We start from the raw sequence: 17,362 nt of genomic DNA, 5'->3' as shown, positions 1-17,362 counted from the left end.
GTGTGGCGTTTGAGGCAGAGCGAGCAAACTTGCCAATATTTTGAGCTAATGCTTCACCACCTTTCATTTTTCACTCTGAGCAGGAAACCTCTTCTTAAACTTGTTCGTTTTACAGAGGGAAAATTGAAGCCCATGGCATATTGTCAGAGCTGCTTTATTGTCATCATTTACAAAGGTCCCTGGAATTGACTTCTTACATTACATATTGTAAAGTGACTCATTTTTTGACACATTTATGGGAAAGTGGCAGGGTCTAAGTGGCTGGTTACTGTCTCTTGGTTTGGGCTCATATTATAAACTAGAAAACCAATAAAAACTCTGAAATTACAGTTGTAGAGAAAAATAACGTGCAGTTCGAAAGAAGCAGTCTCCATTAACTATTTGGTTAGTTGACCTAAAGGAAAGGAGGAGGGAGCTGCAGAAGATGAAATGTAAATACTTGGTTTGTTTTAATGTCTTTACGGGATCCATTAAAGGGGGTAGTGAATGTTGCCATGAACATCCTCAATTGATGTTGTCTGTTTGAAAGCATATTCTAAGTAGCTAGCTTCCTTTCATACGACTGGAAGTATAAATTAACCCACACTGTATACCATGAATCATCACTGCATAGAGATGCTCATAGTTTACTGAGAGTAATTCTGTCTCAAAGGCATTGCTTCTGAAGCTAAAGAGGAGAAATATAGGGTATAAGCAGTATTTATAGTGCCAGGGCACACTGTTTTCTAGATAGATATTTTGAATCCTTTTTTTTTTTTTTCACATTGTCCCCTTTTCACTAAATGAGGAAGGTTCGACTCATTCTCATAGCTTGCTTTCACAAAAATTAGACGCACGGAAACAAGGACATATTGTTAAAAATGAATAAATTAGAGGAGAATTAAACCTTCTAGCTCAGTAACAGCACAGGGAATATAGCCATTGGTTTGAACAAACAATCTTCTTAAATAGGAAATGTACTTTAAAGCCATCCTGCTGTGATCCTGTTAATTACCAAAAAAAGATTAGAAGTCTTCTGGTTCATGGGATCCTTTTACCTAGAGTTGCAGCTGCATAAGCAATCAGACATTTGCACTGTCCCTTCAGACCAGCGAGGGGATGTTATTAAAGGGAAGTCATTTACCCCAATCCGTAAGATGTAGCCTGGCAGAAATTCAATAACTGTTTGTGATATGCTTATTCTGCCACTCTGCTTAGTGGTTTTGGCTCTTGACATACAGCAGCATTTGTGTTAAATCTCCAACCACTAGGTGAAAGGGAGAAAAATGCCCCATTTGGGAGGTTGTTTTCAAAACAGAATGATGTGTGATCTGCTTTTCATTACAAGTACTGTGAAGAAAAAGCAAAATTCCCTCGCCCCCTCTCCCTCTCCTTTTCTCCTCTGGTTTTCTCTCCCACTGTCCCCTTATCTTCTCTGTCCCTCCTTTCTCTCCTCCTCCCCCCCACCCCAGCACTGCTTTTTCTCTCCCACTCACATCCTCTGATGGGCGTTCAAGCTAGTAAAATTCATGTTGGAGAATCCCACAAACACAGCTAGGCATACACAGAGCCGGAGGGCTTTTGCATTTGAATTTCCTCTCAAAAATGAAATGGAAAGAAAACTGCTTTCAGAATTCAGACAAGAAGAGAACATCAGAGGAGAATTTAGGTGTAAAAAAAAAAAAAAGAGCATCAACTAAACAAGAAATAGAGCGTATTTATATAGAAATGCATATTTCAAACTTACCCTGTAAAAGCGGTTTCTGTGCTACACCACCTTCTGTGTCCCTGCGTGCTGGATTCCTCAGTTCCTTAGTTGCTATAATCACATGGTTGTGTTCTTGCCCGGGTGTAAATAGGTGCATACGTGTGTGTACTAAAGTATACACAAACGTGTACTATAGATATGCACACATGCAAGCAATCTTATCTCTGTATTCTAAAATGTAAACGAAGGCGGGAGGCTACAGCTAGGATTCCTTCTTTTTCCTGGAACTCTTTCTCTCAGTCGGCAGGCTGAAGCCCTCAATCCAGTGAAGAGAGATCCTGGGAGCTGGCTTTATTTCTCCTTGTTTCCATGGTGGTTAGTGGTGCATCGTTCACCCGATCAGTTGTCACACTGACATGGTGCTGCCTGCTCAGCGGTCATTAATAACTGAACACCCTCCACTCCCCAGAGAGGGGCCAATCGCTTCGGACTGCCAAGATGTAGCGCTCGCAGCTGCTTCCGTCTGGTTGGCTGAAACAACCTGTCTGTTCTATGACACTGCTACTTAGGATACAAATAAGTGGAACAGCCTTGCTTATTTTCCTAGGTATCATTCCCTTCCTTCCCTCCTTCTTTCCTCCCTTTTTTCCTCCCTTCCTTCCCTCCTTCTCTCCCTCCCTCCCTCCTTTCCCCCTCCCTTCTTCCTTTCTTTTATTGAGGGGGAGGAATTTTTGACAAGTTTTCCCATTTTTGGATTCTCAGTCATTCAGAGAAACTGTGTTTTCTCTCTGAAAATAGCAGGGCACATTACTAATAAGGATTTCCCAAATATTAAAAGCACCAGGGAGGGATGCAGAGCTTCCGACTCCTTCTCTGTAAAGTTCACCAAGGGCTGTATTATTTAAGAAGAGCGTCTTAAAACTGTTTGAGTGGCATTTGGTTTTCTGTAGGTCCTACTTAATTTAGCATATGTGCTTGTTGTTCAATAACACTTTTTTCGTTTGTTTTTAAAGCAATGACATTTCTTACCTGGACTGACCAATTTTTTAAAATTAAGCATATATTTGCTTCTCTATAATTCACAACATTGGCATATTAAGAGGGTATTTTTAAAAATACATTTTTCCAGTTAACATTCACTCACTTCTCCTTATGTGATGAAATTAATTTGCCAGCCACATATGAATGGGTACGTGTGTCAGGGTGTTAGTGGGTATCTGTGTGTGTGTGTTAGGGTGCATGCTTTACTAACTCTGGGGAAGAATTTCACCTGCAATAAAATTAAACCCTCAAGAAAATGATTTCTCTTTGTTCTTAGACCTATTAACTCAGAATTTATATTTACCAGGAAAATGTACTATATACACCACATGTAAAACACCCACTGAATTATCAGAAATTTGAAAAGAAACACAGAAAAGCATAGCGATGTATGTTTCTGCAAGGACACCTGTGAGTAAATAGGCAGCAGTTTTTTAAAATGCATGTTTTACAACCTTAATTAGCATCCTAGAGAAACATCTTGTTGAAAAGGACGGAACATGAGGATTAATTTATCAACAGGTCCAAAACAGGTTGGATTTATGACTCCAGCCCTGGTTTTGAGAGACTACCCTCTAGTGGAGTAAAAAGAAATGGCGTTTTCATGTTACTGGATTTACTTGGGGAGGGGAAAAAACATTCACATCTAATTACTCCTTAAGTATTTATTGAAATGATATAGACCAAGAGTTTACATTTATTATACTCATAATACCAGTTTTGTTTCTAAATACTAAATGTTTTCTCTCTGTGGCTTTCTTTAAAATGTTCCCAAATGCTTTATTTTTTTCTTTTATAAAACTTTATTCAAATGGTTCTTAACCTTTTGAATAAAAATAAGTTCAAGACATAACTAGTGTCTTGTTTAACCTAGTAACACTTGTTTCAGAATGCTCCCGTAAGAGTTTCTTCTTTACTAGACACTCTAGTGCTTACGCCGTAAATGTTAGGCACCTACGGTCCAGTATCGGGAACGTTGTGATGCACTGTGTCTACGTTTACTTTAATGTACTTGTGATAATAGTAACTCCCCCAATCTTACTCTCTCCAGCGCCAATTTCTTGCCTATTCCAAATAATTTCACCACTGGCAGATTTTTATTTCCACATATAGAAGAATTAGATTAAAATTGTGATAACTACGTGAAAAAGGAATTTTAGTTTTATACCATTGGTTCCTTAAGCATTTCATTGTGGTTGGTGTTGACTGTATAATTGACAAATCCAGTTATCAAACCAATTATAATGGACTCCCATAATGAAAGGAAGTGGTGATAATCAAACAGATGATTAAACTCCTTTCTTGGTTTATAAATGAAACAACAGTCATAACTAATATTATAAATTTCAGTCTCTTTCAGAATTCAAATAAAAATCTAAGTTTTAATTCAGTGAGAGTGGAATATTTTAAATGCTACCTTATGCTCTATCATAGGAAGTTGTTTTAACTTCCTGTGATTACCTTTTTCTGGCATATGGGAGATGAGATAGCTTTTCTTGCAATTGTCCTTTTGGTGTAGGCACATGATAAATTCAAAAGATTTCATACTCATTTTTATAAATTTAATATCATGGAACATTAGAAATGAGATTTCAGTGTGAGAGAGAAAATAACTGGCTTTGGATAAAAAGAGTGAGGGTTTTGTTCTTTGGCTGTAGTTTCCTTTTGATACAAGAGCACCAGCAGCTGAGTAGAAGCACTATATGTTTCAGGTGATTTTTTACTTTTGCATCAGGTCCATCATTTGTTAGTAATGAAAGGTAGCCCTCCAAAAAGATATGTTAAAAACTTATTTAATTATCATATCTATATAATAAAATACCATGTGAAGACATTAAATTGTGACAGGATGAGGATTTGGGGGCTTTTGAATTAGTACAATTGTGAATGGTCATCAAATGAGAAACAAAGTCTTAAAACTCTAATGCCGTGAGTCCTAAAAGTTCGAGAAACGTGATATGTGCACACAACTGGTCAGAGAGAGCAAGACTAGAGCCCCACAGGTCTTCCAAGATTTTTCCGCTATATCACCCTCTTATGATTGATAGGTCTCTGCTTTTTCTTCTTTTCCTCCTTCCCTTTTTTTCTTCTTTCCAAGTTTTTTTTTTTTCCTTTAGAATCCATTGCAAATACAGTGTATTGCATGGATGTGCATGTCAGCTGCCTCGTAATAAATATCTGCAGGGCTTCCTGAATGAGTACTCAGTTCTAATGAAAATGTATTGAAATGATTTTTAAACATAAATGAGTAATTACAGCCCTTAAATTATGTTGAAAGAGTTCTGCCTGGATCATCAAATAAGAAAATATAGGGGTGCAATAAATATGTATTTGTTGATTTAATGGTTGAAGTTAAGCTACTCATTTGTGAAGGTTTATTGCTGTTTCGTGGAATCCTAGGCAGCGTTTGCCTGTGTGCTTTTGTTAGAGAAGTAGTCTGGGTAGTGGGTCAGAGTGCAGGTTCTGGGGAGAGACAACCTGGGTTTCAACGCTTACCTTGCCGTTTTCTACCTTTGTGACCCTCAGCAAGAACTTAACATCTCTGCATTTCAGTTTCCTCCTAGGATTGTTTTGAGGATTAAAGTAGTTCATATATTTAAAAGCTTAGAAAAGTACCTGGAATATAGTAAGCTTGAATGAATGTTTGACATCACCATTATTTTCATTATTATCATTGTCATTGTCATCATATCATCATTTGTTCCAACTATCCCCTTTGTTTGGGGTGCTCTTTGTACCTTCCATTCTAAGTCCCTGCCTCTCACTTCATCTACCTACTCTGAAATAAGTTAGTTCAGTTCACATGCTGCTTCCCCTATGGAATCTTCTCTGATCCTCTAACAAGATAGGAGCTCTCATTTGACCCACGCTAGCTTTCTTTATCCCTGCTATCACTTATCACTTTTTTTTAATATATTACAACTGTTTCTGTAGTTTGACCCTTTTTAGTCTCTAAGATTCTCCTGGATGGGGGAGGGGAGTCTGTGTCTTAATCATCTTTAACATCTATAGCATGTAAAAACATGGAGAAAAAAATGTTTTTTGCATACTGTTTGTTTTAAAAATTATTTGATCTTCACAACATTTTAATAAGGTAGATATTTTTATCCCCATTTGACAGTGTAGAAACATTGGCTCAGAGAAGTTAAGTTACTTGCCCAGTGTCCCAAAACTGTTAAATAATGGAGCTAAAATTTGAACTCAGTTTCGTCTGCCTACAGAGCCAAGGCTCTTTTTACTGCACAGGGCACTCAGTATTCATTTGTAAAATAAGCAAATGCTTGATTGATGACTGAGTCAACCGATTAAATGTAGTCAGCACCAAGGGATGCTAAAAATAAAAATACTATTTTAAAAAAGGAATAAATTGTATGCACTCGACAGTGGATGTTTTTATATAGTTACTGTTGGTTCAGTGTTAATGACAGAATTTTTATTGCTGGCACCATTTGGGAAATAGAGCTCTGAAGAGATGCAGTGCCTGGTTGGAAAGATGAACTGACAAGTTAAATACATGTGAATGGCCACTGATGAAGAGGGGCTGACACTGAGCTGAGAAGATCTTCAGTGGCACTGTCCATCCTCATCTGATTCTGATAGCAGATTTGCTCTTAAGTTAGAAACAGGATGTAAAGTGAGGAAACTTGGCTGTTTGTTAGAATGTTGAACTAAAGCAAGTTGGAGTAGTGTTCTCATTTTCTTTTTCAAGGGAGTTTTGAAAAGTAGAATTGGAAAAAAAAATGAGATCCTTATTTAACTATAGGTCTTTTTTTTTTTTTTTTTTTTTTTTTGCGGTACGCGGGCCTCTCACTGCTGTGGCCTCTTCCGCCACGGAGCACAGGCTCCGGACGCGCAGGCCCAGCAGCCATGGCTCACGGGCCCAGCCTCTCCGCGGCATGTGGGATCTTCCTGGACCAGGGCATGAACCTGCGTCCCCTGCATCGGCAGGCTGATTCTCAACCACTGCACCACCAGGGAAGCCCTAGGTCTTGTTTTTTAATATGGGATATGACTCCAGTTGAAGGAGAAAAGTAATTTAACCTCTTAAGGAAATTCACAACCAAAAATGAGAAAGATGTCAGAAGTCAAGGAGATAAATCTCTTTCTGTCTCTTCCTCAGATTCCTCTCTTCTTCACTCTCGTCCTCCTTGTCTTTCTCTAAGTCTAAAACTGTCTCTCATCTTGGCTTCTCTCTGCTCATCCCTCATCTCTCTGCATCTTCCCTTTCAGAGGATTGACTTTAACTTCTTCTCTAGCCATGTAAAAAATAGTGAAATAGTAAAGTACATTTTTAGAAAATATATACAGGTAAATAGATAGGTAAGTAGCCAGATAGGTAGTTCATAGGTTGCACAGAAATAACTGGAAAGAAATCTATCAAAAAAGAAAATATGGGGCTTCCCTAGTGGTGCAGTGGTTGAGAGTCCGCCTGCCAATGCAGGGGACGCGGGCTCGTGCCCCGGTCCGGGAAGATCCCACACGCCGCGGAGTGGCTGGGCCCGTGAGCCATGGCCGCTGAGCCTGCGCGTCCGGAGCCTATGCTCCGCAATGGGAGAGGCCACAACAGGGAGAGGCCACAACAGTGAGAGGCCCGCGTACCACAAAAAAAAAAAAAAAAAAGAAAGAAAGAAAATATTCTAAACTATTGGTAGTAGTTATCTTTGATGGGATAATGGTTGTTTTTCGTTTTTGGTTTTGTTTTTGATAAAGTGCTGACCTGTATATGACATCATTTTTTAAAATTGAAGCATAGTTGAAATGCTGTTAGTTTCAGGTGTACAGCAAAGTGAAGTGATTCAGTTATGTGTGTGTGTATTCTTTTTCAGATTATTTTCCATTATAGATTATTACAAGATATTGACTATAGTTCCCTGTGCTATACAGTAGGACATTGTAGTTTATTTTATATATAGTAGTGTATATCTGTTAATCCCAAATTCCTAATTTATCCCTCCTCAACCCTTTTCCCTTTGGTAACCATAAGTTTGTTTTCTATGTCTGTGGGTCTATTTCTGTTTTGTAAATAAATTCATTTATATCATTCTTTTAGATTCCACATTTAAATGATATCATATGATATTTGTCTTTCTCTGCTTCACTAAGTATGAGGGTTTCTTGGTCCACCCACGTTGCTGCAAATGGCATTATTTCATTCTTTTACAGCTGAGTAATATTCCATTGTGTGTATATATATATATACACACACACACACCACATCTTCTTTATCCATTCATCTGTTGATGGACATTTAGTTTGCTTCCATGTCTTGGCTATTGTTAACAGTACTTCTATGAACATTGAGTGCATGTATCTTTTCATATTAGAGTTTTCATCTTTTCTGGCTATATGCCCAGGAGTGGGCTTGCTGGGTCACATGGGAGTTCTATTTTTAGTTTTTTAAGGAACCTCCATATTGTTCTCGATAGTGGCTGCACCAATTTACATTCCCACCAATAGTGTAGGAGGGTTCCCTTTTCTCCACATGATAATGGGTGGTTTTAAATTTTCTTTCTATGCTTCTCAGACTTTCTGCAGTCACTATGTATTATTTTTATAATCAGAAATAATAGCTATTTTTGAAAAAAAGATATGAATTTCTTTTGGGGTAAAATTTTACTTCTATACCTGGAGCTGTTTTGTTCAGTAAAACATCTAACTTTCTTAACTTAATATTCAATTCTATCTATGATATAATAATTTAAATTGCAACACAACAGTAATAATAGTAGACACCATTTATTGAGCTCTTGTCTTGTGCCAAGTAGTCTGTTAAGAGTTTTTCATGAACTGTATCATTCAGTCCTCCTTATTAGAATACCAGGTAACCATTAGTCTCATTTTACAGATCAGAAAACTGAGGGCCGAGTATGCAAAAACTCACTTAGTTGCTTATTAGCAGAGTCAGCAATCAAACCAAAGTCTGTCTGAGTCTAAGGCTAACACTTGTAACCACTGTGCTACACTGACTCTGATGTTTCCCATATCGCTGTCCAGTCATTCTCTCTATTCCTATTTCACATCCCATCCCTCAGCTACATCAAATGCCTTATCATTTCCTGAACAAATCTTGTCTGTTGGATTCTTCACAGTTTATTTCTTCTTAAGTGTATCAGGTCTACAAGGCTTCTGCTCAAAAATCCCATCTTTTAAGAAGGCCCCCTCCATCTCAATGAGATAAGTATTTCCTTATTTTATCATAATTTAAATTTACCTTTTATTATTGTATTTCTCTCACTCCAATACATGTTATCTTTTATGGTTTATTTGTGCCTAAATAGTAAGCAACTTGAAGGCAGAAAATATGTCCTGTTTGCTTTGTATATTCAGTAGTGCATTTTACATATTAAAAGGTCAACGTTTGATTAATTAAACCCCATCATGTGACTGAAGGAATAATTTACTACTCTCACGTGTGTGCTGGTTTTCTTCCAAGCATTTGAGTAAAATCAGAGAATTGTTTAGTTAATAAAAAACCTGCCTCTCAAGGTGGTAGATTTTGTCGGATCAGTTACACATGAGGCTATTCATAAGAGAGCTGTTATTTATGGGAGAATAGAGTGTCTCTTGACTTGGCCTCTTCCTCTTTTGCTATTCTTTGATTAGTACATGTTAAATGCAATTGTGTTCATATAACTACTAAGGTTCATGTAAGTTCTAGGCAAAAATTAAACTCCAAGAACCAAATGGCAGGTAGGTTCATAAGAACTCTAGGCAAAAATTAAGAATGAACATAGCATGAGATAACACTTTGTGCAATATTCTTAGGCAAAGTCTGCTGGTATTTTCTTGCTTTTTCATGAGTTATTTTGTAAGGTGGGCTAATGAAAGTTATCCGTTTTTTATGTCTAAGCAGGAGATCAAGGCAATGATTTCTGAGCCAGAGAAAAGCTTTTTTTGTCAGTAAAATATTTAGGCATCTTGTTATATTGCACCATAGAGGTTAAAGAGTTGTTTGAATTTTCATGAATATTTCATGTCACTTTTGCTTGACTTCTACTAAATGGGAAAACAAAGGTGACTCTTATCATTCTCATCTGGTTCTCTTTCTTCATTGATGGAACATACAGGAGGCCCAGAGCCAAAGTTCTCTGTCTAATCTTTTAGTGATTGTTCGCAGAGTTATTCCTTTTAGGGTAGGGAAGGTGCTTTCAGGAATGAAAGCCATTTACTACAACTAGCAACGATGGCAGAAGAGGTGGGAGATTCTTGTAGTTACTACCTATACTGATGCCGCTGCTGAATTTTCAGCTTTAAATCTTAAAATTTTCTTCAACTCTATCTTATAATCCTACTCTATTCTACTAGAACTATTTGGGGCGGCAGGTTCTACTCCAACCTTTGGTCTTTAGAATACTTTCAGAAATGAGTTGATAAGATGAGCAGGTAAAGGTAGTTCTGAGCAGACACTGGACACTCCATACTTACTTATTTTTGACAGTTACTGCTTCATTTATTATCACTCTGTATATTTAAGTCAGGCCTGGCTCTCTTTGGATTTGGCCTGTTCATCAGCTGGTTTCTGATTCAGGAGCTGGGGAGGGTAAAATAAGTTCTGAGTAATCTAAGAAGTAGTGAAATCTAGTCAAATGCAGGTGGATAAATGTGCAGACTTTGCCTGGCAGAATTCGAGTTTTGTCTGTCAGTGGCATTTGTTGACCTCTGAGTGTGTATAGAGAATTCTTCAAGGAATTAGGACACCGTTCCTGCCAGTGTCTTCTATTTTAAAACTGTTAGTAGCTGTTCATACTAAGTGTGTGTGTTAATCAGGATACTTTTGGCTGCCAGGGAGACAAATGCTGTTTTAACTAGCTTAGGTTAAAATTAGCTTAGTTTTAAACCAGCTCAAGTTACAAGGTGGGGTTATGGGCAGGGTAGTGTAGTCTTACATGCAACAATAATATGGGCGGGAGAGAAAGTGGACGTCAGAGACAAATTGGCCGTGAACTCACATGATGCCAGGAGATTCTTTTTCTGTTCTCCTGTGTCTGCTTTTCTTGGAGTATTGGGTTTATTCTCTTCTACTGCTGGTCAGCTTTACATGTCTGACAGCATGTACACCAACAGCTCTCATGTTCTTCATCTCGCAGTTTTACCAGCAGGGAGACTATCCCTTTCTCTTAGTTCCAATGTGAAAAATTTGGAGGGAATTCCTACTTGGGCCACATGCTTATTCCTGGATAAAGAACTATTCTGTCGTCCCTGCCCAAATTAAAGGGTAGGGGACAAGGAGAAGTTCCCCAGGAAAAGGAAGGTGTCCACTAGGTAAGCAATAAGGACTTAATAATATTAGATACTATTTATGGAGTGCTGTCTACCAGACGCTGAGCTATATAAGTGCTTTGCTTATAGCATCTCTTTAATGTCTTAGAGTTAGTTTGTAAGCAGATACTGTTTCCTCCTTTTACAGATAAAGAGGAAGCAGGTTTCTTCACTCCCTACGATAACATGGCTTGTGAATGGCTCAGCCAGGGGTGGAATCCACATCAATCTGACTCCCAAGCTTGAGTTTGGAACCACTCACTGTGCCAAGTGTCACGTGGTTATCAAATGAAACTTAGAGCAGTGTGCACGGAGCACACAGTTTACGCTTTTCCTCAGCACAGCAGTGTTGGACAGCCAGTCAGGCTATGCTCCCTGCCATCAGTAGCCACAGTGCCAGCGGTTGAGGACCTGCTGGCCACCTTGTATCCTCCCTGGAAGTGTTAAGAGTCAGACAGGGTGGGCAATGGAGCCCCTGCCTGGCCTGAACCATGTCCTCCCTCCCGTCCTCTGAACTGTGAATAGCCTTTAACTGAGATCAAAGTTTTGTAACCTTCGCCATCTGTTGGATTCTCAGTGAGTCACTCTCTGAGACTCATCCTTATATGAGGTAGGCCTCTCCTCACCCTGCCTCTCATTCCACATGCTTTTCTTGTCACAGATAACACGGCTCCAGCACCCTCTCGCATACCGTCATCCAGCTGCTGTATGCTTCATTCTACACGAATCCCCCCAATTCTTTCCGCTTTTTCTATTTTTCTTTTGTAAGCAGATTTCCCACCCTTTCAACGATATCCCAGACCTCTTCTGTTTCCTGCTTCAGCTGAAATCTAATCTCCTTTCAGGACTTGATTATTTTTATGGCCATCTCTGCTTGGAGACCACTCATTTTCCCACCCCTTAGGGCTGTGTGTGTGTATGTATGTGTGCACATGCATGTGTGTGCATGTTGATGGTGGATCATGTTTCTGCACCTCCTCTGGCTGCCCACTACCAAGTTCAAGCCACTAATTATTAACTTCTGTAAGGTGCATACCATTCCTTACCTGCCCAGTTGGCTATCACTTACCTACTTCTCAGTAGAGGCCTGTCTTTTTTAAAAAAAAATAAATTTATTTATTTATTTTTGGCTGCATTGTGTCTTCATTGCTGCACACGGGCTTTCTCTAGTTGCGGTGAGCGGGGGCTACTCTTCGTTGTGGTGCGCGGGCATCTTATTGCGGTGGCTTCTCTTGTTGCAGAGCACGGGCTCTAGGCGTGCGGGCTTCAGTAGTTGTGGTACGCGGGCTCAGTAGCTGTGGCTCGCAGGCTTAGTTGCTCCACAGCATGTGGGATCAGGGCTCAAACAGGGCTCGAACCAGGGTTCGAACCATCAGCCCCAGACCAGGGCTTGAACCCATGTCCCCTGCATTGGCAGGTGGATTCTTAACCACTGTGCCACCAGTGAAGCCCTAGAGTCCTGTCTTGATATCTGGAAAATGATATGCTTTTCCACCCAGGCTGCTGCTAAAATACTGGGAGATTTCAACTTTTAAGCATAAAACCAGCACAAAATTTTTAAGTCTCCTTAAATGAAAATAACTTTCACTTTCACTGCATTTCAAAAACCCACTGCCAGGTATGCTCCATTGACGATGTTGGTAACTGGAATTATTCAACCCTGGAACTCTTGAACTTGAGTGTCCTGCTTTCTACCATTAGCGTTCTATCTATCTGGCTCTTTTAGAACTGTGCTCCTCCTATGTCTGCTTTTTGACACCTTAGAGACCTCAGATCTTCTGAGGCCATTTCTCTCCTAGTCATTCTTTTTTTTTTGCGGTACGCGGGCCTCTCACTGCTGTGGCCCCTCCTGTTGCGGAGCACAGGCTCCGGACGCACAGGCCCAGCGGCCACGGCCCACGGGCCCAGCCATTCCGCGGCACGTGGGATCTTCCCGGACCGGGGTACGAACCCGTGTCCCCTGCATCGGCAGGCGGACTCGCAGCCACTGCGCCACCAGGGGAGCCCTCTCCTAGTCATTCTTAACTCTCTTCCTTTCCTACCCGCCAAGGTTGATCATCTAAACTACTCACCATTCAGTCACCTTGGGTCTCTTGCTCTGGTCTCCCACCATACCTGCCCAGTCAGAACCTCTGAACAACACCATGATTGTTCTCTGCTCTTGTCTCCAAGAGGTAGATTGGTCGTGGAGGAAATCATAGTAAGTGCAGAGTGTCCTGTTTCAGCTGGGTCTTCAGCAGTGGCCTCCCATTCTTGTATTTGTCCTAAGCCAGCTCTTTATCCAGTTATCTTCAGAGAGGACTCCAAATTTTGCAGCCTCTTCAGCATCCATTGTCACTCTCTGAATATTCTTAGGAACATGCCATTGATTTTAGTTTCATTGAACTCAGGCCTGGAGGTGTGAACTCCCTTTATTTCACAACCTTGCAACATGCTGATGACTCTTTATCCACACTCATCATTATCTTTCTTTTGTAGTCTTAAAGGATGAGACTTTTTTCTCTCTACAGCCCTCCCTTTTTTCCCTCAAATTCATCTACTTCTGTGTTCACAGGAATTCATTTCTAGAAGTCTTTATCCCCATTCCACCCTGTAATTGACAAATTGCCATGAAGTTCATAGACACGCTGAATTCTTACTCATACTAAAATAATAACAACATTCTCTTCACCTTTAATCCTACTCTGTCACTCTATATCTGTCCTCCTCATAGAAATTTCTCAAGAGAGCTATCAGCATTTGATCTTACTTCATCATCACTTTCTACTTACTTATCCAGCTCATGTTTTTCTGGCCTCTGCTCTAGCCATGCTACCAGAATGTCCGTTTGGAATCTCATCAGTGCCCTCCCAACTTGGTTCTTGTACATCAAAGCCTCCCAGTCATGCTCATGCTTGCCTACACATTCGTTCTGTTGTCACTGTGGGCTCATCTACCTTTTAAATGTTTATCCTAGGTTTCGTCTTTTTCCTCTGCTCTTCATATTCTCTTAGATAATATAATCTCTTCTACTTATACATTCATTACTCTCCAATGTATATCCCTGCTCTTGCAAATAAAATTCTTCCTCCATATCCATTTAGATATGCTCCTCGGACTGTCTGATAAATGTCTCTACTTGCATGAGCACGGGCACTTCATACTCTCCATGTCTAAAACTGACGTCTTAAGCTTGTCTCTAAAGTGGTTTTTCTTCCTTTTTTTTTAAACAACTTTACTTGCTTGCTTGCTTATTTATTTATTTATGGCTGCGTTGGGTCTTCATTGCTGCGCATGGGCTTTCTCTAGTTGTGGCTACTCTTCATTGCAGTGCACAGGCATCTCATCATGGTGGCTTCTCTTGTTGTGAAGCATGGGCTCTAGGCATGCAGGCTTCAGTAGTTGTGGTACACAGGCTCAGTAGTTGTGGCTCACAGGCTCTTAGAGTGCAGGCTCAGTAGTTTTGGCACACAGGCTTAGTTGCTCTGTGGCATGTGGGATCTTCTCAGACCAGGGCTCGAACCCACGTCCCCCGCACTGGCAGGTGGATTCCTAACCACTGCACCACCAGGGAAGTCCCCCTCTTTTTTTTTTTTTAATTTATTTTAGTTGTAGTAGCAGTACCCAGTTACCTGGAGGAGTCCAGGGTCTTTGAGCCTCCTTCTGTCTTATACCCTTCATTCAACAGTTTGCTAAATTCTGCCAATTTTACTCTCAAATTTTCTTAAATCACATTCTCTATCAGCTAGGCCTTCAATCCTCTCTTGCCCTGGTCACTGCAATCATTCCAAACTTGCCTGCTTCCAGTCTCATTTCCTGTAGTCCATTCTTCAAAAAAACCAATTTGTTTCTCATCACAAACAGAATATTATTCCAAGCTCCTTAGCGTTGAGGTCCTTCTGTAACCTGCCTCTTGGATCCAGATACTCCTTACTGGTCATATTGTACTCCAGTCATGTACAGCGTTTGTTGTTCTTCAAGCACCATGCTGGCTTTTCTCTCCTCTGTGTCTTTGCTGATTCCATCCAGGACACTTGGAGTGCTTGCCACCTGTAACACACAGTCAGGCACATAACTTCCTTTAGCAAGACTGCCTCCCACTGTTCACCTTTAACGCTCACTTTAAATATTCCTTCTTGTGACAAATCTGTCCCCTGCCAAAAGAGGCTGGGTTTAGTGCTCTGCCGCTGGGCCCATAGTACAAAATAATTGATCAGAATGTATTATTGAATAAATGAATGAGTGAAATTTGAGTAGAGGTTCAATGGATAAGAAAGTAAAATTGCAAAGTGTTTAAGCACAGCAGCATTAAGTCTTTAAATCTATAATTGTGGATGTGTAGCCATGTAGAAATGAGAGCAGAGTTATTCTTTGGTTCTTGTGTGAGACGGTTAAGCCATAATCCACTGCTAATGGGTCAGAGTTATCTACTCTTGATTACATAGAGAACCGATGTGCGAATATGAACCAAGAAGAGGAATCCGTCACAATTTCTTGGGGCGGGGAGAAAAAGAAGAGCTCACACCTATCAATGATAGGGAGGCAATATTCTCTTTGATAGCAAATTTAATATTGTTGTTATATCTATTATTATTTAATTTATTTATTTTTGGCTGCATTGGGTCTTTGTTGCTGCACACGCAGGCTTTCTCTAGTTGCAGTGAGCAGGGGCTACTCTTGGTTGTGGTGCACGGACTTCTCATTGCGTTGGCTTCTCTTGTTGCAGAGCACGGGCTCTAGGCACGTGGCCTTCAGTAGTTGTGGCACGTGGGCTCAGTAGTTGTGGCACACAGGCTTAGTTGCTCTGTGGCATGTGGGATCTTCCTGGACCAAGGCTCGAACCTGTGTCCCCTGCATTGGCAGGCAGATTGTTTACCACTGTACCACCAAGGAAGCCTGTTGTTATATCTATTATTGTTGTTGGTTAAGGAAATACAAATGATTTTCCTTGAGCTATCCACAAAACACAAGGGAATAGATCAGAATTTGCAATACATCACTCTACACATGTGGAAATTATGTGTGCTGAGATAATAAAAGTACCTAGAATAATAATTAATAATATTCATTGAGAGTTAACTATGTGCAAGACACTGAAGTATGGTTAACTCTGCATATGTTCAGTTTTATTCTTACAATGCTGTGAGACATTCAGGCACCTGCCCTTTTTCACAGAAGATGAAACTGAGGTTGGTAAACTATTGCAGTCATAGAGGCAGTGAGGAACTAGGGCTGGAATACAGGTCGAACTCCAAAGCCAACACTCTTAAAACTATCTTCTTGCCTCTAGGTATCTTCTGAGGCTCTCATTCTCTTCTTCTTTGCATGCTCTACAGAACAGCTTTTGCTTCTTGTATTTGCTTATTTGTAACCAGATTGACACAGCACATTCATAGCAGAATGCTAACAGTAATTTAGCTGTATCTCACTTTTCTCACTTCAGAATCTCTGAGTGCATTCCTGTCTTCCTAACTGGATGATTTCATCGTATTGTGGCGATACCTATAAACAAGTATCCTCAAAGGCAAGCATTATATCAACTCAGATAATTTTTTTAAAGTTTTCATGTTGGCTTTTATTACTCTAGGATAGTGTCTGTATTTGGCTGCCTTTTAGAGTCAATATTTAAGATTAATGACAGTTGTATTAGAGAAGCCAGCTCTTTTTCTAATTGTTGTGTTGGCCTGAAAATGGGTAAGTAAATGGATAAATAGAAACAGCTCCATAAAACTTCAACATTGCTGTACATAAAACTAATTTACTATTTTATTTTTAAAAATATATTTGAGACTTTCAAAAGGCAAAATTTTCACCTTTTCCTAACAACAGAATTTCAAATCTTTATCAAAGATGACTGCTATGCAGAAAACTGGAAAATCAGAAGCAGCAGACTTTAGGCATAGACAGAAAAAGAATAAGGCAAGCTTAGGCTTTAAGGTAAGAAAATGTTTTAAAATACATTCAAATGAAAGAACAAAATGTGTCTCTTTTGTGAAATCCCTTATCTTTCTTTCCATTCCGTAGACATGCTGCAAAAAATGAGTAAATTAACCCGCATAGTAAGAGTACTTCTTACATCCTTAACCTTCTATAAAGGGTATGTTTTATTAGAAATGCAATGAATAGTCAGTGTTTTAGCCATTTTAGACTTTGGGGGTGCTCCCCAGCTGTATAATGCTCACTGAGAGCCTATGTGTGGACTGCGGGGCTGGGAGAAGCCTGGACGGAGGGGCTGTGCTGAGCGCTTTCACATAGTTCCCATTACTAGGGAAACCACTCGTTTTGTCTGAACATGCTCTGAATAGATGTCTCATTTGAAGTCTAGTGCTCAAACCATGAGGATTGAATTATGGAGCTGAGAAAGAAATGAGGGGAACAAAAACTGTTTGAAAATGC

The 17,362-nt window shown here is 39.9% G+C and overlaps 2 protein-coding genes across 3 annotated transcripts in view; one reads left to right on the top strand and one right to left on the bottom strand.

Annotated features, from left to right (window-relative positions):
* LRRN3 (leucine rich repeat neuronal 3) overlaps positions 1-2,202 on the bottom strand; it is a 37,317-nt gene extending 35,115 nt beyond the window's left edge. The window contains exon 1 of the mRNA XM_019925317.3: positions 1,727-2,202. The gene's annotated coding sequence lies outside the window, so the exon portion shown is untranslated. The remainder of the gene's footprint in view (positions 1-1,726) is intronic.
* The window catches only part of IMMP2L (inner mitochondrial membrane peptidase subunit 2), a 905,154-nt gene that overhangs the window by 473,987 nt on the left and 413,805 nt on the right, over positions 1-17,362 (top strand). The window lies entirely within an intron of this gene.

Source organism: Tursiops truncatus, chromosome 9, assembly GCF_011762595.2.
Source record: "Tursiops truncatus isolate mTurTru1 chromosome 9, mTurTru1.mat.Y, whole genome shotgun sequence".
Taxonomy (NCBI): domain Eukaryota; kingdom Metazoa; phylum Chordata; class Mammalia; order Artiodactyla; family Delphinidae; genus Tursiops; species Tursiops truncatus.
Note: the sequence above shows the minus strand (reverse complement) of the source record. Positions and strands in the feature narration are given on the sequence as shown.